This window comes from Castor canadensis, chromosome 4 (assembly GCF_047511655.1).
Source record: "Castor canadensis chromosome 4, mCasCan1.hap1v2, whole genome shotgun sequence".
Taxonomy (NCBI): domain Eukaryota; kingdom Metazoa; phylum Chordata; class Mammalia; order Rodentia; family Castoridae; genus Castor; species Castor canadensis.
In genome coordinates this window covers 27,984,530-28,007,932 of record NC_133389.1, presented here as the reverse complement: position 1 = coordinate 28,007,932, position 23,403 = coordinate 27,984,530, and the positions used below count along the sequence as shown (strand labels likewise).

At 41.7% G+C, this 23,403-nt stretch overlaps 1 protein-coding gene across 3 annotated transcripts in view; it reads right to left on the bottom strand.

Annotated features, from left to right (window-relative positions):
* Zbtb7c (zinc finger and BTB domain containing 7C) overlaps positions 1 to 23,403 on the bottom strand; it is a 326,604-nt gene that overhangs the window by 173,134 nt on the left and 130,067 nt on the right. The window lies entirely within an intron of this gene.

The following is a 23,403-nucleotide window of genomic DNA, read 5'->3' as shown; positions in this document are numbered from 1 at the left end:
CAGCCCTCTAAAAATAAGAAAACTGAGGGTCATGGGTCTTAAATCATACATATCTGACTCTTCCCTTTCTACCTGTACTAGAGACACCTGTGGGTTAAGACATACCTGGCATACCTTTGCATCCTCCAGAATGCTACATGGGGCCTCATCCACATTGGGCAGCCAGGACATGTTTCCTGAGAGAACACCTCTACATCCAGTTGCCTACAAGGCTGGTGGCCAGTTCAGCCTTCCACTGGGGAATGCAGAAGCACAGTTACAGCCCTCCCTCTCTGCCTGCAGCCCAGAGAACAGTGATCCTCAGAAGTACCTGACAAGGCCATCTGGGCCGAGAGGGGCTGGACAAGCATCCAGGAGCTGAAAGACCACTGTGTCCTGTTTACAATTAGAGAAGAGAGATGCTGCCTGTTCACCAGCCCGGCCCTGCACAAACCTCTCAGTGAATTCCCACATCTTCCTGACTGTCAGATGTGTGAGCCAGGTAGACCATCCTCTCCCTCTCAGCCAGTTCTCCAGTCACAAGGGAGGGGGTATGTACCACTGTCTTCCTGGAGTGGCCTCTACCCACAGGATTATATTTGGATTTCATCCATCTGTTTGCCCTCAGTGTCCCCTTTGCCAAGGAGTTTCAAATGACCCTGAAAGTGCTAATGACCATCTATACTATGGTAGGCTATGGGTGCAGTTATCACCATCATTATTATAGTGGCCTGAAGCTGATGGTAGGGAATAATTGACTGTGCTTTAGAGTTTTGCTAATTCTTTCAGGCCCAAGGGAGATGGGAGTCCTGTTTCACTATACCCTGCTTTACCATAAGGATTCCCAGTAGTAAATACTGGACTTGTCTTTGTCCTCTAGGAACTAAGAGGGGAAACTGAGGAATTAGGAGATGTCACAGGCTGCCTAGGAAGTATGAGACTTGTGGTGATGGGGAGGGGATCCTCCTCTCCCTCACTTTCAGAGCTAGAGACGGGGTGTCAGAGAAACATCCCGAGGAGGGGTCATTAAAGGGCAAGTGCTTATTCCATATGAAAAGTCCATTGCAATGGTTCTGTTGTATAGCCACGGAAGAGAGGGGATGGGTCCCAAGGAGAGAGGGATGTGTAGGTGGGAGGACAGCCAGAGATGCTGAATTTTAATGATTCCTGAGTGAAGAGGTTGGCAGGCAAGGTTAACTGGGCAGGGAGCATCCCTGACCCAGGGAGACAGGGCCTCCTGAAAAGGATGACTAGCCAACCTCAGGTGATAAATAGCAACCATAATCATAATAACAACAGCACTTCCCCCACCCCTACACACTTCACTGGTGTGAGCCTCAGTTCCCTTGCTGTACCATGGGAGGGGAGGGATAGACAACATGAGCTCTAAGGCCAGTGGCTACTTCTGACCATAGATGACATGTGACAGGTCATCCCTGAGAGTGAATGCCTTCTCCAGCCTGGCTCTGGCAGGAGGGTGTGGCTTTTGCCTGGCATGGGTGTGCTGGGTCCTTGCCCTGGGACTGGGGCCTTGCAACTCATGGGTGGGGCAGGTCCTGTGGGGCCTCTCCCTCCCTTCACTTCCACCTCCTCCTCCTTGGCAGGACCCCTCCTCACTGCCCCACCCCACCCACTGGCCTGAGAGCAGCTGCCAAGGGCGGAGGCTGTGGCAGGAAGAGGAAAAGAGGCCCTGGCACATTGTGGCTGCCACCCCCACCCCCTGCCCGCCAGCCCACAACCCTTCGTTGGATGCCAGCCGTCAGGAGGCTCCAGGCAGAAGTAAAAACCTTTCAGCTCAAAGGGCATGCCACACACACACACACACACACACACACACACATTTTCTCACATCCATACTCCAGACTTTAGCAGCGATGATATTTTCTCCCCCTTCCCCTGTCCTCTGACCCCATGGAAGGAATCCATCTGGCTCATCAGTGGCAACCACAGAGCTTCAAACCATCTGGAAAGGCAAGCAGGGAAGATCATGCCAGGCTAAGGAGAAGGCAGCCAGGGTCACAGGAAGAGAGAGGAGAAACCAAGAGGGCTGCCAGACTCTAGTTAAAACATCATGTTCATCCCCCCAAATCAAACCACCCCAAAATACTCTCCACAGCCCCACAGCTCTGGACAGCTCTCCCCACACTCAAAGTCCTGTCTGAGCTCCACTCCACCCAGCTTCCTGTCCCACTCCACCACCAACATCCAGTCCAGGGACATCAAAACACAGCCACATGAAGTCTAATTTTAGCGTACACCTTCCCTGGCCATGGTTGTATGGTTTCTAATTATTTTATTCCCAAGATTTACCTTGATGGATAGTTATACATTTTCCAATTTACTGTACAATATCTTGTAAAGTGCCCTTTAAAAAAATGTGTGGATTATTCTACGTTGTTAATTTTCCCAGCTCTAAGGAGAAACCTGCAGATAATCACTAACCCTAGAAGCTGTGATTCAATCCCCATTTCCTTTAATACTAATAAAATGGACAGTTCATTTATAAGAAGTTCCCTAAAAGAGGGTATTGAAAAACATTATATTTCTTTTAAAGTTGTTAAAGGGCATAAATCCATTACTCAGATAGAGATCGCTTAATAATTTAATGCCTTTGCCTTGGCATTGTTCCCGGAATATTTTCACTTTATCTGTCTTTATTTTCAGGTTGGAACAAATTGAGGAATAATCAGTTCTGTTGGCGGGAATTGCCGAAGAGTCGAAGAGTCGGCAGGAAGGAATGGGGATGACTTGCGGGAGCTAACGGCCTGGGGAACTCCTTTCTCCCTCACAGGCCGCAGTCCTGGACTGGTGCAGGTGTGGGACACTGTGCCACTGGGACCTCATGGACTCCTCCCACTCCAGACAAGCAGGTGGGAGGGCCCTGAGACACAGCCTCTCTGCAAAGAGGATTAGTTTGCATTTTCTAAATAAAATCATTTACCTGATGTATTAACCCAAGCCCATAATTAAAATCGTTAACGTTTCTTTGTGCAGATTAGCAATAAAGATTTATCTAAGAGCGGAATCAACATTCCTTCTCAGGGGCTCGTCACACAGCTCTCAGGAGAGGGCTTGCAGCCATCCAGCAGCCCTCTCCCCACATGAGATCCTAGCTGACTGGGGCTAGCAGGGCCTCTGGAAGTTTCCCCACCAGAAGCTGCTTGAGAGCAGGACTGAGGGGTTTGGAGGAGCCCCTGGATTGAACAGGAAGGTGCTTGGGCTTATACAGGGCTCTGGGCCTCTCTGCTCCTCCTGTGTTAATTAAATCCACAGAACTAAAATGATGTTTAAGCTCTCTTTCTAGTTCCCTGTCACATGGCAGGTGTGCCACCCCCATGCCTGGGACAGATTTTTGGCCCTAATTGGCACTCAACACATGTTTCTTAGAAGGAATTGAACTGAACATGCCAGACCAGGGAGGGGATGGCACAAGCGGGGAGGGGAAGCCTGAGGCACAGCACGGCACCCTTGCATCCCCCACACGTGCTGGGAATGTGACTGCCTCTCCCGGCCCCATCTCTACAGGGCATACAGAAGAGTTAACAACAACCATGATGGGAAGGGGAAGCAGGGGACCTGATGAATAAGGGGACACCTGGAGGGGGCTCATGGTCCAGATGCAGCCTTACCCTCTGGGGACAGCAGCCAGTTTTCCCACAGAGGGGGCATACCTGGTGATGTCAACAGTTGCACCAAGTACATCTGAGACCCTCAGGGCTGCTGGATGGGGAAAGGAGAGCTTAGTAGGTAAGCAGTGGTCCTGGTAAGGAGTCCAGCACAGGGAATTCTTACTGCTCTCATGGTTGCACAGTTCCCAAGTGCCCCTGGTGCATGGGCACAGAAGCTGCATATTCATGCCATTCCAAGTTTTCTGGAGCAGTTCTAAAAATCTCCTACCAACAAGACACTGGCTCTCTTTTCTTTCCAGGGTGGTGTCCTGGGAGGAACATACACAGCCATAGGTTCATATCTTAGCTCTACAGATAGCTACTGAATGGATTTACACAAGTTCCTTAACCTTTCTGAACTTTGACTTTCCCACATGGGGACCGGATATAGCCTGACTCAGAATGTTTAGGTGATTAAATGAGCACAAAAGCATGAAAACACCTTTCACAGTCACATTACACACATGGGACAGTGTCTCCACAAGGATAACATGGGGTGGCAGGTTAAAGACAGCTATAAATTCTCAGGTACTTCTTGCATCAAGAGGAAGAATCTAATTCCCTTCCATGAATATCAGCTGGCCTTGTGATTTGCTTCACCAGTGGAATGTGGCAACAATGTCATTCTGTAACTTTCAAGGCCAACATAAGAAGGCTTGAAGCTTCCAACTGGGTCTCTTGGGACATCATCCTGAAAGCCCGAGCCACTACCGAGGAAGTGTGGTCACCCGAGAGACCCAAGGTTGAGCGGTCATGTACAGGGATTCAGCCCAATCTGGCAGCCAATCAATCTTATAGCATTTTAACTTCTTATGTTGGGTTGAATAGTGTCTCCCCACTCCCTGGATTCATGTCCATCTGAATGAGATCTTGTTTAGAAATAAACTCTTTGCAGATGTAATCAAGATGAGGTCATACTGAATGAGGGTGGTCCCTAAACCCAGTCTAACTGGTGTCTTTATAAGAGGAGGGAAACCCTTACCCAGAGACACACAGACAGACAGGGGAAATGGCAGCCCTAAAAAGATGGAAGCAGAGGTTGGAGTGATGCACTGCAAGGTGAGGAATTGTGGGCAGGGATCGGGCAGCCACCAGGAGCTGTAAGAAACAAGGAAAGATTCTTCCCCAGAATCTTCAGAGGGACCACAGCTTACCAATGCCTTGATCACAAACTTCTGGCCTCCAATGCTGCAAGAGAACACAATTCTGTTGTTTAAAGCCACTTAGGTTGTGACACTTTGTGACAGAACTAGGAAATAAATACACCCGCCAAGATGTCAAACATGTGAGATCACCTTGGAGCTTCTAGACTAGCTCAGTCAAGGTTACCTAGAACAGAAGAATCATAAGCTGAGCTCTGTCCAAACTCCTGACCCACCAAACCATGAGATATAATAAAATGGATTTTAACTTTCAGGTATGATGTTTTGGGGTAATTACCTCAGCAGCAATTGACAGACACACCCAGTAAGTCAGTTGCCAAACTGAACCTAAAATTTATCTCTCTTGCTTCCTAACTAGTGGGATTTTCCATTCTCCTATAGTTTCTCCTGTCAATTTAGTAGCTATTAGTATTAGCAATCTCATATGCATATATCCACAAATTTTATCCTAGTACCCAGTCAAGATGTAAAATTAGTTGAGAACTAATTTTAGTTAAGGTAAGTAGCATGCCACCTTGGTATGTCACCATCAACACCCACCCCTTGGTTGAATGGAAACAATCAAGGTGTACAAGAGAAAGGTTGTGATGAGTACAGGTTTTGAGGTGGGAAGAACAGGGATGTTGAGTGGGAGAGATGGAGCGAGATTGTGAGGGGCTTGGAAAGCCTGGCTGAGAAACCCCAACTCCTAACAGGAAGACCAGGGATCTGGACCCAGTGCTATGTCACTACCAGTTTTACCATTCCTGTTCTGACAGGCTGGACACCGCCTGCTCCCTCCCAAGCACTTTCTAACAGTCAAGGATACTTGTAAAGTGCTTCTCTATATTCAAAAACCCAGATTCAACAAAAGCCAAATTGATAGCAGTGTGAGAACCAAGGAATGGCTGTTGAGCGCCATGTTGTTTTCAGAAGGGTGCATGCTCATGTGGACTTCTGCAATAACGGGCACTGTTTGACCCAAATTAGCTCCTGCAGGGAGGCTGGAGGCTGCTTGTGGCCCAGACCAAAGGCCGAGAAGATCCAGAGACCCTTTTAAAGATTCCACACTTCCATCTCAGAAGCTCCCAGGTGAGGTTGGCTTCTTCTTTGAGGATCTCTGGGTCATTACCTATGCATGGGCCATTATGTCTACTCTCCCCCCTTCAAGTCCCTCCCTGCGTGCCAATCTCCAGGGCCAATGTTCACAGCTTATGAGCCTCAGAAGCACTGATCCTGTGTGTTTAGGGACCTAGAATGTCCTCCCTTTCTCTCCCAATCTCAGTCTACCTGAACCTAAAGACCCAGCAAAAATCCCTTCTTCCTGAAGTCTCCTGCAGTCCACAAGCAGGCCGGATTCTCTCTGAGCTTACAGTAACCTAGGTCCGTCATTTCAGATGGATAGCAAGTTGTGTTATGATATATTACCTTAAATTATTTCTTTTACAGCTGCCTAAGTCTATTTAAATCTTACCATTTTAACAAAAAGTAACACACAATGATGGCAGAAAAAAAAAAGAAACACGTGCATATAATGAAACATAGCTCTGTCAGCCTTAGCTCCTAGCTCTCTCCCCCAGAAGAAAATGCTGTTATCAGTTTGTGGGTCAGTCTTCCAGACTCATACACACACATATGTGTGTGTAAACATATGTACGTGTGTTCTTTCTGTGTGGATCTACCTGCTAAATACAAATCACAGCATAGCATGCACTCCGTCCAGTCTTGCTTTTTCATAATCTATTAAGATGTGATTTGTGACTTCATATAAGACTGGTTTTGGGAATTGCTCATGTGTGCTTGAAGGACATATATTCTCAATTGGTGGACTTATGGCCACCAATTAGGCATCTTGATTGGCTTTTTTACATCTTCTAGTTGCTTAGCAATTTCTTGTTCCACTTTATTTGTCAACTACTGAAAAGGTGTGTTTAAACTTCTTACTTGTACTGGTGAATTTGTTTATTTGTCCTTGTATTTTTGTCTTATTCTGCCACTAATCCTTGATCTTAGTGTTTTTATAAAGGGAATATTGTTTATATTTGCCTATATATTTACCAAAGGTTTTGTTCTTCATTTCCCATTGCATCTTAGTGCTTCCTTCTGCAATGTCTCCTTCTTTCTTAAGAAAACATCTTAGGAGTCCTTTGGTAATTATCTTCTGATGTGAGCTCTCTGAGTTTTTGTTTGTCCAAGTATGTCTTTTTTTGATCATTTATATTTGCATAAAGTTTTAGTTTGCTATCCCAACCCTATCAGCATTTTGAAGATGTCTTCTGGCTGCCATGGTTGCTATCAAGATGTAAGCTGTTTCCAGTTTTGCTGTCCTGGCTAGTTTAAGACCTTTCTATTATTAATATTGTGCAAATTCACTTTCAAGGGTTTTTTTTAAGGTAAGAGACAGGACTTTATTCTGTCAATTTCTCTAAGATGTTTGCTTCTTAGAGCAATTTACCATTTTAAAAACTGAGTTCAGTGATGTTTGACTTTTCAGTTTTTCACTGAGTGTTTCTTTCAGTTTATCTTCCTGGTATTCATTTTAGTTCTCTAATCTGAGAATTTGTGTTTTTTCACCAATTCTGGAAAATCTTCAGCAATTTTTATCTTTAAAGAGTTATCTTTTTCATTCTCACTATTCTATACTTAAGAATTCAACATGTGTTAGGCCTTCCATTTAGCCTTTCATATCTGCTAACCTCTCCTGTATTTCTCAATTTTAGTTTCTCTGTGCTACATTCAGAATAAGTTCTTCATTTCTTCTGCCAGGTCTATGTTTTCCCATTGTTCCCACCCAACTCTCCTTCCTGTGTCCAAGTTTGTCAAGATTCTTGTAGAAAATCATTCTGATTAAATTCATCCACATTTTTGTGTGCAGCTAATGTCAACTTCTCCAGAAGACCTTTAAGCTCGTAAATGAATAGGTACCGTCACAAATTTGCGACCAAGTTTTGCCCATTAGAGGGACTTCATCAATATGTTGAGCAGGTGTATGAACTTTAAGGAAAGAGATAAACTTACAGATCAGAAAATCAACAAGGACACCATGTAAAACTCTTCCCAGGCTCAGGGAACAGAGAACTTCAGGATTTTGTTTGAATTGAAGGAATACTTCAGAGAAGAAATAATGCTTGGATGGAACCTTGAAATATGAATAGAATAGAAGGTTACTATTGTGGGGGGGGTGTTATCTGGCAGATCTTTCTTGAACAAGAGACAGAGGCAGGAATGAAGAGATCAGATGAACAAGAATGGTAGGTGGAATTTGTAGATAATGAGGGCTGGAATTTGTAGATAGTGAATAAGATTTTGAAAGTTAAATCAGAGGATTTCAACTCTATGCAATTGGCAACAGAATCTGACAATTCCTTGATTGGAAAGTTTGGCCCAGAGAGTCTGTTTCACTCAGGATCCAGGTAGAAAAATAAAGTCCATGCCAGGTAGTTTCACAGAGGGAATTTAATATGAGGGAATTAGCTATGAAAGTGTTAGAAGGATTGAAAAACCAACTAGGCAATTGATGAGGCCATCTGGAGATTACAACAACAGGAAGCTGCACCCTTCCTGAAGATAGAAGGAAAAAGGAGACGGTGGTGCTATCAGATCTCAGAGGCTGGAATTGTTGCTGGAACTAGAACTGATGGGTTGGAAAAGCCACAGCCACTGCAGGAGATGTTGCCCAAAACAGAGAGGAAGAGAGAAATATTCCGGCTTCTTCCCACCTAAAATTCTTCCAGTCTCCTGCTGGTTTTGTCTTCCATTGGTCAAACTTGGTCAAAACACAGGAGACCAAGAAAACTGGCTAATGAAATTTGAAGGAATCATCTCTCGGCAACATAGTGCAGAGCAGAGGTCAGCAGGCAATGGTAGAGAGAATAAAAGAACAAATGAGTATAAGACCACGCCCAGGATGACCTGCTAGGAGAACCGGAATGGAAGATGAAGCAGGGGACCAGCTGGGAACTCAGAAAGCAGTTCAGACATACAGACCTGGGACTCCAAACCACAGAAGTGCCAAGGAGGAATAGAAGAGGGGAGGTTACTAAGATCTAAGATGCTAAGAAAGTACTAATAAATATAAGAAACTCCATCTCAACAATCAAGGAAATGAGAATTAAAACCAGACCAACTACACATTAGAATAGCAAAAATGAAAGATTTGACAATACCAAGTATTGACCAGAAGGTAGAACAATGGGGAATGGAATTTGGTATATAGTCTTTGCCTGCTTCTGGCAGTGGAATTTGATACAACCACTTTGGGAGGAAAAAAAGGCAGTTTGGCATTACCTAGTAGAAAGGAAGACAGGCATCTTTATCTCACAGTTTGGACATATATGCCATGAAAGGCTCATGTGTTGATAGCTTGGTCCCCTACTGGTGGTGCTATTGAGAGGTGATTGGATCACAAGGACACTAACCTCATTAATGGATCAGTCTGTTGAGGAGTTCATGGATGAATGTGCTGTGAGGAGATGGGGACTTAGTTTTGGACATAGGTCACTTTTTTTTTTAAGGGTGTATCTTATTCCCAGTCTCCTCCTCTTCCTCCTCCTCCTCTTCTTCTCTTCCTCCCCCTCCCGCCTCTTTCTTCTTCTCCTCCTTCTCTCTCTCTCTTTCTCTCTCTCTTTCTCTCCCCTTCCTTCCTGGCCTCCACAAGAGGTGAACAGCTTTACTCCATGGAGCTCTCCACTATGAGGTGATGTTCAGACCCCTTTCAGGCCCCAAATGATGGGGCCAAGCATACAGGGAACTGACACCTCTAAAACTGTGAGCCAAAATAAACTTTTCCTCCTTCAAGTTGAGTTTCTCAGGCATTTTGTCACAGCAACAAAACATTTACTAACACACTCTAAAATACAATACATCCTTAGTTTTGTAATCTATTGAGATATGTACACATGGCTATGGAAACACACTCAAACTAGAAATCACCAGACAGCCAATCAAAAGGAAAGATCATTTTAGCTTTGGGTAAGGTGGGTCAAGCCTGTAATCCTACTTACTCAGGAGGTAGAGATTAAGAGGATTGTGGTTCCAGGTCTGCCTGGGCAAAATTTTGTGAGACTCCATCTCAATCAGTGACTGGATGCAATGGCACACATCTGTCATTCCCAGTTACATGGGAAGCACACATAGGGGGACCATGGTGCAGGCTGGTCCAGGCATAAAGTGAGACTCCATCTCAAAAATAACCAACACAAAAAGGGCTGGAGAAATGGCTCAAGTGATAGAGCATCTGCCTAGCAAGCACGCAAGTGCAAGGCCCTGAGTTCAACCCCAGTACCACATAAAAAAAAAAAAGAGTAAAGATAATTTTTAAAAATTACTGTATGTTCTCATATATTCATACAATAGAAGATAGTCATGAAAATGAACTATAGCTGGACATGATCACTGTCCAAGACCTGCAAGAATGCAGATAGAGCTGGAGGTGGGCTTAAGCAGTAGAGCACCTGCCTAGCAAGTACAAAGCCCAGAGATCAACCCCCAATACTGCAAAAAAAAAAAAATGCACATATAATATAATGATTACATTTTTTACTAGGTTTAAAACCAGGTAAATTTATGATAAATATGGAAACACAATTTTATTTAAAAAAAAAAAAAAGAAGTTGCTACCATAAAAATAATGATGGTTACCTCTCAAGGGAAGGAATTTCTGATAACTTTCCATTTCTTGAGTGTCTTTATTATAACTATTCATTAAACTGTATGTATAAATTGTATGCTCTTTTCTATGCAACATATGTTTAAGAGTAAAAAATTAGAAAGAAAAGGTCAGACATATGGCTCTTGCCTACAATTCCAGCTACTTGGGAGGTGAAGATTGGGAGGATGGATGCTTAAGGCCAGGTTGGGCAAAAAGTTAGTGAGATCCCATCTCAACAAATAAAGTTGGGATTGGTGTATATGCCTGTCATCCCAGTTACTCAGAGGGTATAAATATGAAGATAGAGGTCCGGGCTAAGTTGGGCAAAAATGTGAGACCCTATTCAAAAATAACTAAAGCAAAAGGGAATAGAGGGATGGTCCAGTGGCAGAACACTTGCCTACAACTGCCAGGCCCTGAGATCAACCTCCAATATCAAATTTTTTAAAAATTTAAATTATAAAAAAAAAGAATGGAGAGAAGGAGGAAGTGTCTCATGCACCTTTCTTGTGAAGCAACTGGAGGGTGTGCTCCATGAAAACTAGGGAGCAAGCAAGAAAGGAAAAGAGACTGGATCCAGGTAACAGGAGATCCAATCAAAGGTGAGGGAGAGGGAATCCTTAGGATGAGAGTGAAGGATGACCCCACGCCGACAATTGTGCACAGAGAAACCAGGCAAGAATGGACTGGACCAGAAGTCTCCAGTGGTGTTGCAACGAGCAGATGAAATTGACAGACTGCCTGATGTACTTGAAAAGACTGGGAAAGTAGTTATCTAATTAAGGGAAGGCCCAATTACTGGTAAAAATTCAGAAAATGAAGAAAAAAAAAAAACCAAAAAACCTATAAACAAAACCCAAGACAATTGTTAATTATAGAAAACAAAGTAATTCGTGAAAGGAATCAGATAGCACACTAGTAGCTACAGTGTGACCACCAGGCCTCACCACATCATATAAACATTAAATACTGATCCTATCATGACCTAAGAATAGGATACAAGACATGTGTGTTTTGATGAGGATGTCGGAAGCTAACTCATTATCCTCCATAAGAAAAAGCCAAAAAATAACAATGCTTGCAACAGAAAAATGAAAATACAGCTGCATAAGCATGTCACTTAGAGACAGGAAAAATAAAATTTATGACAAAAAACAGCTAGAATGGGAAAACATAATTATCACTGGCAGAAGGGAAATGAGGAAGAGTGGATAAAGGACCGCTACTTTTTGTTATAAGTTTCATTAAACTATACAATGCCTTGAACTGTAGATATACATAGCTTGATAAAAACTAAAACTAAAAGTTAGAGGACAAATAATCAGGGCAGGACCAAGTCAGAGATGGAGGGGGCCAGGCTCAGCTGACTATGAGCACAGATTGGGGCAGTCACAAAAGAAGACACTGTGAAGATACATAGATATTTTACCATGAGAAGTAAGTTTAGTGTTACAAGCAAGTAAGTAATACTAGTGATCCAGTTAGACTGTCCGGCAGATAATGTCTGTCGCATGCTCTGTCAACTCCTCCCACGTCCTTCAGATTAAATTTGGTGTCCTTGGCCCCACATCAACTGGTGACAGATCTCTGACTCACTCGTTCCACTCCAACCGCAGGACTTTCCTTATTTCTCAATATGCCACATACAGTCCCCAGCTCAGGGCCATGCACTTGCTGTTCCTTTGTCACCTCATTCATGTCTCTGCTATAGTGACATCTTTTGGTAGTGACCCTCCCTGTACTCCTTTGCAAATGTTACTTTATGAGTGGCCTTTCCTGAGCTCTAAATCTTTCCTTGGTCACTCTCTGTCCTCTGACCCTGCTTTATTTTTCTTTTTGTAAGATTTCTTGCTACCTGACATATTAGTTGCATTTTTGCTTATGGTTTCTCTTCTTGCTAGAATGGAGTCTCCAAAAAAGATGAAAACTTTGTATCCTTGCAGTTTAGGAGGATATCTGTCTCCACAAAAAGCATTAGTAACTCTGTGTTAAATAGATGATTAAATGAAAGGAGTATAAAGCACCCAAAAGATCTGAGAAGAATTACTTTCTCTTCCTTAGAAATTTTTTTAGTGCTCATGTACTAAGAGATGGACAGTTCCCAAAATCACAATGTAAAGCTCCTCTATAATGAAAATTAAGACTAAAGAAAAGACAACAAACTAGAGTAAAGGTTTGAATCAGGAAGACAAAAACAATTGATAATCTATAAAGTGCCCACTTAAATTTATAAGAAAAACACCAGGCCATACTAGATAAATGAACAGATAATTCATAGAAAAGTCTATACAATATAATGGTGAGATAGCACTCTTCAGTAATAAACAAAGCAATGGAAATTAAAGTAAATTTAACACTGCTTTGTCTGTCAACTTAGGGGAAAATGCTATTACTACCTGCTACTGAAGTTGAGATAAGCTAGTAGATTTGTTTCAGGATGATGACACTGTTAAACAACATTTTTTTTTTGGAAAGCAATTCAGCAATACAGAGAAAAAGCCATATAGATGTCTGTGTCCTTCACCAGGAATTCCTCGATCAGGAATTATTCCTAGGGAAATGCAAGCAGCAGCCAAAAGCTATTTGCAGGAAGATGCTCACTGCAGTGTTATCTATAAAAGCCCCCAAACGAAAACATATAAATGGCCAACATTAAGGGGAATGGCTTAATAAATTACACTACCTCTGCACAATGGAATATTATGTGGCCATTAAAATGATAATTATGCAAAAACATGAAAAATGTTTATGATCCACTGGTCATTGAAAACAAGCAGAATGCAAAATAGCAAGTATGTACCTTGTACAAAACTCCTAGTAAAGATAAACCTTTGGAAGAGAGACAACGTAAAAATAATGCAATAGTTGGGTTAGGATTTGGGGGATTTTGTAGGTGTATACAAAAAATATTTTTAAATGCTCTTTTTAAATTTTTACCCAGAAGCTCCTGTTGTTTCTATCAGGTTCGATTCTGAAGCACACTGGCAGAAGTAGCTGCGTAGAGTATCTTCACCTGGGACCTGTCCTTGTCCCGCTGCATGATCCTCGCTTTTACGGACACTACATGGCGGTGGCACTCTTCTTACTGCCACTTTGAAGCTCCTTCTGCTGCAGTGCTTAATGGCAAGGATGCAGACACATGACAAACAAAGAGGTAAACAGCAAAACGCTCAGACTGGAGCTCCGATGGCCTGGTGGCTCCAACATCGCCTGCTGATGTTGCCTGTGCTCATGTGTCTTTGCTGGCTGGGAGACAACTTTCATCTCTGAGCACCTCCAGGTGGAGGGGACTCCCCTCTGTCCAAACCAGACGCATGGTCTGGAAACCCAGCGGGGACCTGGCTCAGCCAATACCACAGTCCAAATGGGTTTCATAGGACTCCTACCCATCTAGAATGCATGCACTCCAGATTACACATATGGTTTGAGGGCTCAGAATGGGTGGATCCAGTGTTCCCAGAATGCCTTACTCACTGTCATCCATCAGAGGACAGATTCTCTTCCTGTCCTTATGCTATATCCTCCTGACCTTTCTGCTGTTAGTCAGATCTAAACCCCTGCAAGGGGCCCAAACAGACCAGACTAAAAACCAACATTTCAAGTAAACAAATCAGAACTAAGGTGTTGATCTTCCAACAAATGTGGAGATAACAGTCACATTTTCCAAGCAGGCCATGTCAACTGGCCTGATAGTGAAGTTCCCTTTGCCTTAATCCTGACACACAAAAGGAACTGAAGGAGCCTCATGTGAGGCTGTTTTCCTGCTATCTGTCTCTCTGCCCCTGCCTTAGAAGGAAAGTGACTAGGAGATGACCAGTCAGCTCTGCCTTCTTTGTTTCTGCTATCTCGGCCCCTATCTGTCAGGAACACCAACCTATGCTCAACTCATGGAAACACTTATTCTATTTTGTGGAATGAAGTGTGGCCTGATTCTAGAATCAAAAACAAACCTAATTAAGATCTTTTAACTAAGTGGCTGTCATTTTTTTGTCCTTTGACTCTGTTACCTCCTAGCAATAAGCAAGCTATTTAATAAACCCACCATCCTTGTCTGTAAAATGGAGATAACAAAGGCCCCTATGTCACAGTGCAATGTCACAACTAAGGGAGTTAATAACTTTCAGCAAAGGACACAGTGCCTGCCCTGTAACAAACACTCAGGATCAGTTACTGCTGCTGCTGTGCTCTTTACTGCTCCACTATGTCTTCTACCTTCTACACATGCTCAGTACAGAAACAGTCCCAAACCTGGTGCGGGACAGAGCCTCTCTGCATGATATAATTCCCAGCCTCCTTCTGGGAAATTAGAGTTGATAAACACGTAAGCAATTTTCTGATAAACTTTAATGAGATTAAAACCTCTTCTGGGAAGCCAGATACCCACCCACTCAGCACAGTCAGTGTGGAGGCAATGATCTTGAATAATCCTTTTTTTTTTTTTGCATGCAGTCTAACAGCGATTACCTAATCGTGCTGTTCCCCAATAAAATTTTTCTATGGGAGACACTGATTTGGCCTGCTTAAGCCTGTTATCCTATGACCTGTTTTGACTAAAACCCTGACATGCGTTTAAAAGTAAAATATATGGAAACACTAACAACCGACTATAACACATAAAATAGCTTATAGCGTGTATTTATATTCTTTTCTAATTTTCATATTTAGAGTTTGGATTGTGGGAGGTAGGGAGCACATTTTTTTTCACCATATTTTTATATAGCACTTATATTGTGACTGATATGTAAAAGGTCATCAATAAATATTTATTAAGCAAGTAAGTTAATGAGAAAACAAATAAGCTTTTTTAAATAATTGGAAAGAGCAGTTACCATTAGAAGAACTAGGAGGCTGTGTAAGAAAGCACTAACACCTTTGGGTTCAACTGTGAAGTCGAAAATTATTTTAAGCTGTGTGGCTTTGGGAAAGTTTCTTCCCCTTCCTGATCTTCTATTCCTTGCACACTGGGGATGATAGCACACTGTGGAGTTACTCTGAGTTGGGACAAGTTGTACAGAGTATAAACAACATCAGGTACATTAGGACCTCAAATCATTGTACTTCTTGGCATTGACTGTTTTGTGACATTGGAAAAGTCATGTCCTCTCTCCAGGCTTCAGTTTCCTCATCCGTAAAGTAGGAATTAAAAAAAATAAGTCCTCATATGCCAGGAACATATCAGGAGGAAATAAAATAGTGCCTTAAAAATGCTTTAAAAAATAAAGATTAGGGTAGATTTTTGTTTCCTGTCAAGATAGAGAAGTAAGGATTGGATTTGCCCTCCTGTCTGTAGCAATGGAAACACTGGTCAGTAACATGAATGACAGTTTTTAAGATACTGGGCATGAGATCCCAAAGGACAGTGATACTGAAGATATGAGGAATAAATAATGTGGCCTTACATCTGTCCCAAGTATAGCCTTGAGAGAGCATCCTGGCCACAGAGCAGAAAAGTGAAACTGAGGCAGAGTATGACATACTCCCTGAGTTGAAGGCCATTAAAGTTCATAGAAGAGAGAGAAAGAGAGAGAGAGAAAGAGAATATGAACCCTAGAGATCTGCAGAAGAGTCACCTCAAGTATCCATCAGAGCCCTCACCAAAGCACATATGCAAAGGTCATGCCCAAGGCTAGGGGAAGGTGGAAGAAATAGCAGCAGACACTCACAGAGTAGAAAAAGTGTGTTTCCCCAGCCACACTGGACAGCCTCTTGATTCACAGGGCATCAGCTAAAGTGCTCAGAAGGGCCTGAACACTGCAGGGAGAAAAATTAATCTTAGACATATATGGATCTAGTCACACTAACAAATCTTTTTTTTCCCCTTTTAAATCATTTGTATTGGGGGGTGCATTGTGACATTTACCAAAGTTCTTTCATTATGTCATAGCTGAAATCACCTTCTATATCATTCTCCTCCATCCTTCCCTCATTCCTGGAATAGTTTCAACAGGTCTCCTTTTATCATTTACATACATGAGTACAGAATATTTCCATCATATTAGGATCAAACTATTTCCAATAATTGAATTGAGTTCTAGAACGAAGTTGAAGAATATTTAAAGGACCTGGGTGCCGATGGCTCATACCTGTAATTCCTAGCTACTTTGGATGACTAAGATGGGGAGGATCATGGTTCAGGCCATTGGGACAAAAAAGTTTGTGCAACCCCCCCCTCTTGATGGAAAAAAAGGTTGTGGTATTACACACCTGTCATCCCAGTGACAGTGAGAAACAAAGTAAGAGGACCATGGTCTAGGTCAGCCTGGCAAAAAATGAGACCCAATCTCCAAAATAACCAGAATAAAAAGGGCTGAAGGTGTGGCTCAAGTGGAGTACCTTTCTAGCAAGTGTGAGCCCTGAGTTCAAAACCCCAGTACTATTGCCTCCCTCTCTCTCTTCCCCAGGAAAGAAAGATTTAAAGGAATACAAAATGTCCAAGATAAGACATTGAATAGGATTCAATTAACAGCTGATTAGCTTTTTTCCTTCTTAAAAAAAAAAAAAGAAATTTGAATCCATAGCAATACAAGTTATTCAGAAAGAAACACACAGGAGAAAAAAAAGGAATCAAGAAAAGACAGAGCACCAGTCACTGTGGTGATAACTTCTTGCAGGGTTAATATATGTGTAATTAAAGTCTCCAGAGGAAAGGAGAGAGCTGGAGTATAGGAAAAAAGTATTTGAAAAAGTACTAGCCAGAAAATTACTAAACTTGATTTAAAAAAAAATAAAAATCTATAAATCAACAATTCCAAGAAGCTTCACAAACTTGAAACATAAGAAATATGAATAAAAGTGTGCCAAGACGCACCATAATCCAATTGTTCAAAATCAATACACAAAAGCTTAAAAGCAGCCCAAGAAAAAAGACATATTACAATCAGAACAACAAATATAAGAATTATAGCAGATTTCTCATTTAAAAAATCACCACATAAAGATAGTACGGTGATATTGTTAAAGAAAAAATGGTCACCCTAGAATTTTCTACACAGTGAAAATGTCTCAAGAGTAAAGATGAAAGAGTGACTTTTCACTCATTTGAAAGCTAGGAATGAAATCATAACCAGCAGACAAACACTATGAGAGATGTTACAGGACATTCTGCAGCAGTGAGAATGAAGGACATAAGCAAAGCAATTGTAGCATGGGAAAGGGTAATTAACATTTATATCTGTTTTAAAAGGTAATTGAGCATCTAAACAAAAATGATAACAATGTAACATGGAATTTGCAACTTAAAATGTATAACAACATTAGCCTAAAGGCTAAGAGGAGAAAAATGGAGATATTGTTATGAGTTATGTACTGTAAGTGAAGTGCTGTCATATCATTTGAAAGCAGATACAATGGTAAAGATTTATACTGTAAACCTGACATCAACGATTAAAATAGCAAAGAATTCTAAGTAATAAATCAACAAGGAGATAAAATGGAATCATAAAAATATTCAAGCCAGAGGAAGGCAGGAAAAACTGCCTAGAACACAGAACTGGTGGAATAACAGACAACAAAATGATAGGTTTAAACCTAAACATCACTAATCACATCAAGGATAAGTGGCCTAAATACTAATTAAAAGGTAGGCATTATTAGATTGGATTTACCAAAACTGCCTGATGACCAAAAAAGACATACCAACATCCCCCCATGAAAAAGATAAATTGCTAACAAAATATCAGCAAGTCAAGTTCAACAATATTTTAAAAGGAAAGAAATATTGTGACCAAATGTTATTTACCTCAGGATTGCAAGGTTGGCTTAACATTAAAAAAAAAAAAATCAATGAGTCACCATATTAATAACTGTTAGTCAGTTTTCCATTACTATAACAATACTTGAAATAAAGAGAAAAAGTTAATTTTCACTCATAATTTCTGTTCATGATTGACTGGTGTGTTCCCTTGGGCCTGTGGTGAGGCAGCACATTGTGGTAGGAGCATGTGGCAGAGCAAAACTGCTTGCTTCATGGCCAAGGAGAAAAGAAAGAGCCAGGAAGAGTCTCAGGTCCCACAACCCTCATCAAGGACACCTCAATGACCTAAGGTCCTCCCACAATCTAGAGGCGCCATCATCTCCCATTAATGCCACCTGGGAGACCAAGCCTTTAATATATGAGCCTTTGGGACAGCTAATATCCAAACTATAACACAAACTAAAAAGAAAAAACTTAGAGTCCTCTAAATAAATGCAGAAAAAGCATTTGACTAAAATCCATTCACACCAAGTTAAGAAAAAATATCCAGAAACTTGGAATAGAAGAAAACTTCCTCAGCTTAATAAAGACTACTGATAAACTAACAAACCTCTACTTAATGGTGTTCAGATCTGTGCTTAATGAGGAGCACGCCTAATGGTGAACAACTGAATGCTTCCCCTCTAAGATCAGATGCAAGTCAAGTGTATCCACACTCATTACTTCCATTCAACATTGTCCTAAAGATTCCAGAAAGCACAAGAAGAAAAATAAATAAATACAAATCACCAGGTTGCAATGGAAAAAGTAAAACTGCTTTTATTCACAGACAACCTGTAGGAAATTCCTGTGTAGAAAATTCAGCAGACTCTACACACACACACACAAACACACACACACACACAAACACACACACACAAAACCAAAATACTAGAACCAGTAAGAGAGTTGTGCCAGTTTACAAGGTCTGATCAATGCACAAATGCTAATTTTATTTCCATATACTAGCAACAAACTGTTGGAAATTGAAATGTAAAAAATAATAATGTCTCCTTACAGAAGCATCAAAACATGAAATGCTTAGTAATAAATATGAAAAAAGATACACAAAACCTGTTTTGATTGTTTATAGAAATTAAAGATCAAATGAACAGAGACACATTGTATTCATGGGTTAGAAGACTCATTAATATCAATTCTCCCCAAATTGGTCTATAAACAATGCAGTCCCAATCAATATCCCAGGAGGCTTTTGTTTTGTTTTGTTTTTTCCAGTGCTGGGATGGAACCCCGGGTCTTGTACATAGTAGGCAAATGCTCTACCGCAGAGCTACATCCCCCACTCACCTCACCCCCTTTTAAAGGTAGAAACTGACCGGTTAATTCTAAAGTTCACATGAAAATGCAATAGACCTAAAATAGCCAAAAAACAACTTTGAAAAAGAACAAATAAGAAGCATTACCTGATTTTAAGGCTTACAGAAGTGTGGTAATCAAGACATTCTGATAGTGGCAGAAAGACAGATAAATCAATCAATGGAACCAAAAAGTGCCTACAAATAAAACTACCCATCATGAGCAACTAATTTCTGACAAAAGTGTAAAGACAATTCAGCAGAAAGGGAATAGTACTTTTAAGAAAGTGTGCTGGAGCAATTAGATATCCATATCCAAAAAAAAAAAGAATTTTGCTATACACAAAAATTAACTCAAAATGCAACAGTCCTAAATGCAAAGCCTAAAACTATACAATTTCTAGACAAAAACACAGGAGAAAAACCTTTGTATCCTTGAGTTAAGCAAAGATGTCTTAGATATAACCAACTGCATTATGAATAAATGAAAATTTGGGTTTTACCAAAATTTAGAATGTCTGGTCATTGTAAGTCACTGTTAAGAGAATGAAAAGACAATTTGCAGAATGTGAAAAAAAATTGCAGCTCATATATCTGATAGAGAACTTATATACAGAACACAGATTTCCCAGTACTCAATAATGAGAAATCAAACAGCTTTTCCCAAAAAGGCAAAAGATTTAGATAGATGCTTAGCAAAATAACAATAATAATAAAATTAAAAGATACATGCATGGCAAGTAGGCACCTGAATAGACACCCTACATCACTAGTTATAAATGAAATGCAAATTAAAACCACAATAGGATACCACACCCAACAGTTAGAATGTCTAAAATTAAGACAACTGAGAATACCACGTGTTGAAGAAGGTGTATGGTGACTAGAACGCTCTCCTACTGTTAGTGGGAGTAGAAAATGGTACAACTGTCCTAGAAAATGGTTTGGCAGTTTCTGAGTAAGTTACAGACATGCAGACCACATTACCCAGTCATTCCACTCCTAGGTATGTATCCAAAGGAAATGAAAGCCTATGTCCACACAAGTACATGAGTGCTCATATCAACTTTGTAATAGCCAAGAACTGGAATCAATCCAACAGGCACCAACAGCCATGTTTATAATAAGGATTATAATAGATCCACACCATGGAATATTGCTCAGCAAGAACGAACAAACTACTGAAACACGCATCGTCATGGAATCATTTCAAAGTAATTATGTCGAATGAGAGAAACCATGGTCCCAAAAAATAGTACATACTGTGTGGTGCTATTTATATAAAATTTCAGAGTATGCAAATAATCTGTAGAGACAGAAGATCTGCAGATCGGTCACGTAGAATTCCCCATCTCTCCCTGCCCCAGGTGGGAAGAATGGAAAGTCAAGATTACGAGGGGCATGAAGAAAATTTGGGGTCAATGATCTATTCATTTTTTTTAAATCATGGTGATGACGTCACAGGTGCATTCACAGTCAGACTTACCAAATTGTCCACTTTAACCATGTGCAATGTATTGTTTTCAATTACCCTCTCAAAGGCTATTTAAACCAACATGTGTTGTATTGAGGTGTGGCTATTACCAGCCACTCTTAGGTGTCCTGCTGAAGAAAGGTCAAGCCACAAAGCAACAGCCACCATCCAGGAGCAAGGCTGGACTTCCTTTCATTCAGGGAGATGCTCTGTGCATCCCACCTACTATCTCAGTGACACATACCTGGGTGGCAGAACTGTAGAGACCACCAATGGCCATCAAGGAAAGCAATATGAGCCATGGGACCCAATCTGAAGAGCTGGTGTGACTCACCCTCTCTTGATCACCCACTCCTTAAAGCAGGTAGCAGCAAGGCCCATTCTAGCCTGGCAGTCTGGCCTCTCTGCCCACTGTGAGAATCCTGCCTGCTCTCGACTCCAGGAGAAAACACAGTCTCCGGAGAAAACACAATCTCAGGAGAAAACAGTCTCCGGAGAAAACACAGTCTCAGGAGAAAACACAATCTCAGGAGAAAACACAATCTCAGGAGAAAACAGTCTCAGGAGAAAACACAATCTCAGGAGAAAACACAGTCTCAGGAGAAAACACAGTCTCAGGAGAAAACACAATCTCAGGAGAAAACACAGGACAGAAGGCAGCAGCCTAGCCTCACACTGAGCTCTAATGGGCAAATTTGTATGAGCAAGGGCAAAGTGAAGGACAGCAAGTAAAACACTGAATTAAAAGCCACTTAAATTAAGAATTCAATAGCATCTACTTAACTAATAAATAGTATTCCTCTTTGTCATTGATCGACTCTGGATTGTAATGAAGAGTTCCAGGGGCAAGAGTGGAATGTCTTAATTCACGGTATAAACATCACCAACCCTTGGGTTCCTAAGATTGAATGTGTCAGAGAAGAGGGGAATGGAGAGTCCACAGGAATTAATTCTTGGAACATCCCCATGGGGTCAGAATTATTATACCCTGTTTCTAGGTGGATTTAACATCTTGAGTGCTGGGCAGGGTATGGTTTGCCCTGGGGCTGGGGAGGCTCTGGAATCATTACTAAGTGATGATGGGGTGGATAGACCAGAACTGACACTCACACCAAATCAGTCTTCTTTATTTCCAAGTTAAGAGACTGAATAAATTGTTGTAATTATCATGGTGATTATTATTGCCACAGTGTGTAATAATGGCCCAGTGCTGCCAAACTATGAGATAGATGGCACACAGCTAAGTCACTGTCTGCAAAAGAAATGCTTTCTCTTAGGATAATGTGTTGCAAAATAAGAGTTGGTTGGAAGGATGCCTATTTCACCACCACTACCACTACCACCACCCCCGAGTCTCCCACCCAACAGTTCTGCTGAGACCCTCTTCTGTAATCCACTCCTGTATCACAGAGCTTCTTCATGTCATAGACACCAGGCTCACAACAGACCCCACGCTCTCACTGTCCCTTCTCCTTAGAAAGTGAGTGGAGGTAGCTTCAGCCTAGCCTCGGGCTCTCCACTCACTCCCATGGAGAGACATTTGGGGAAATGTGCCTGCCCCTAGTCTTCCAAATTGTCAACCAGGTCTGTTTCCTGCACCAGATGGGTATGAGTGTAATCTTGGCTCTCCTTGGACAGAATTTCTTGGACTGGCACCACTGAACTTTTGAATGGAGGCAGAGCAGAAGGGCCACAGGAAGGTACAGAAGGGACAACCATTTTCCCTACCCTCTGGTACACTCTGGTGTGTCTAACCACAGGGTTGGGGCTGGGTTTCCTATTCCTGGAAATTCACACAAGCATTGAATGAACATGAACACGAAAAAACAAATTGATACCCTTATTCCCATTGGCCAATGGCTCTCTCCTTTTACAGTTGAGGAAACTGAGAGACAGGATAGGAAATGATCAGCTCAGTGCTGGCACGTGAGAGCGTGGCAGAGCTGCTTGTGAGGCCAGGTCCTCCTGGCTCATGGTCCATTCTGATACATCCACTTCCATCTCTCTGGAATTTAGTGCAGTTGAAGGATGAGGCACCTGAAACTGACCCATAATCCAGCAACAGGTGTGTCATGAACACTTATCATGTCCCTACCCTGTGGCCAGGCCCTGCAGGAACACTGGGAAAAGTCTATTATTGCTCTGTCCTCAGAGAGTTCACTGTTTTACAAAGATGAGGACTACCTACAAGAAACCCTCCAAGAAAAACACCAAACAATATGTAAAACTTGGGTTCAGAAAGTAGTGTGAAAATGCTCAGAAAATGGTACCATTAGAGTAGTCTTATCTTAGATAAGCCCTACAGATCTACTTCATAAATAAGTACTCCACAAATCACCAACATGCAAAAAACATTACCCAGCCTTTCTTTGCCATTGGGCATGTCCAACAGATAGGGACCCATTAACCCTCAGCACTAACCTAGTATAAGTACACAGAGCA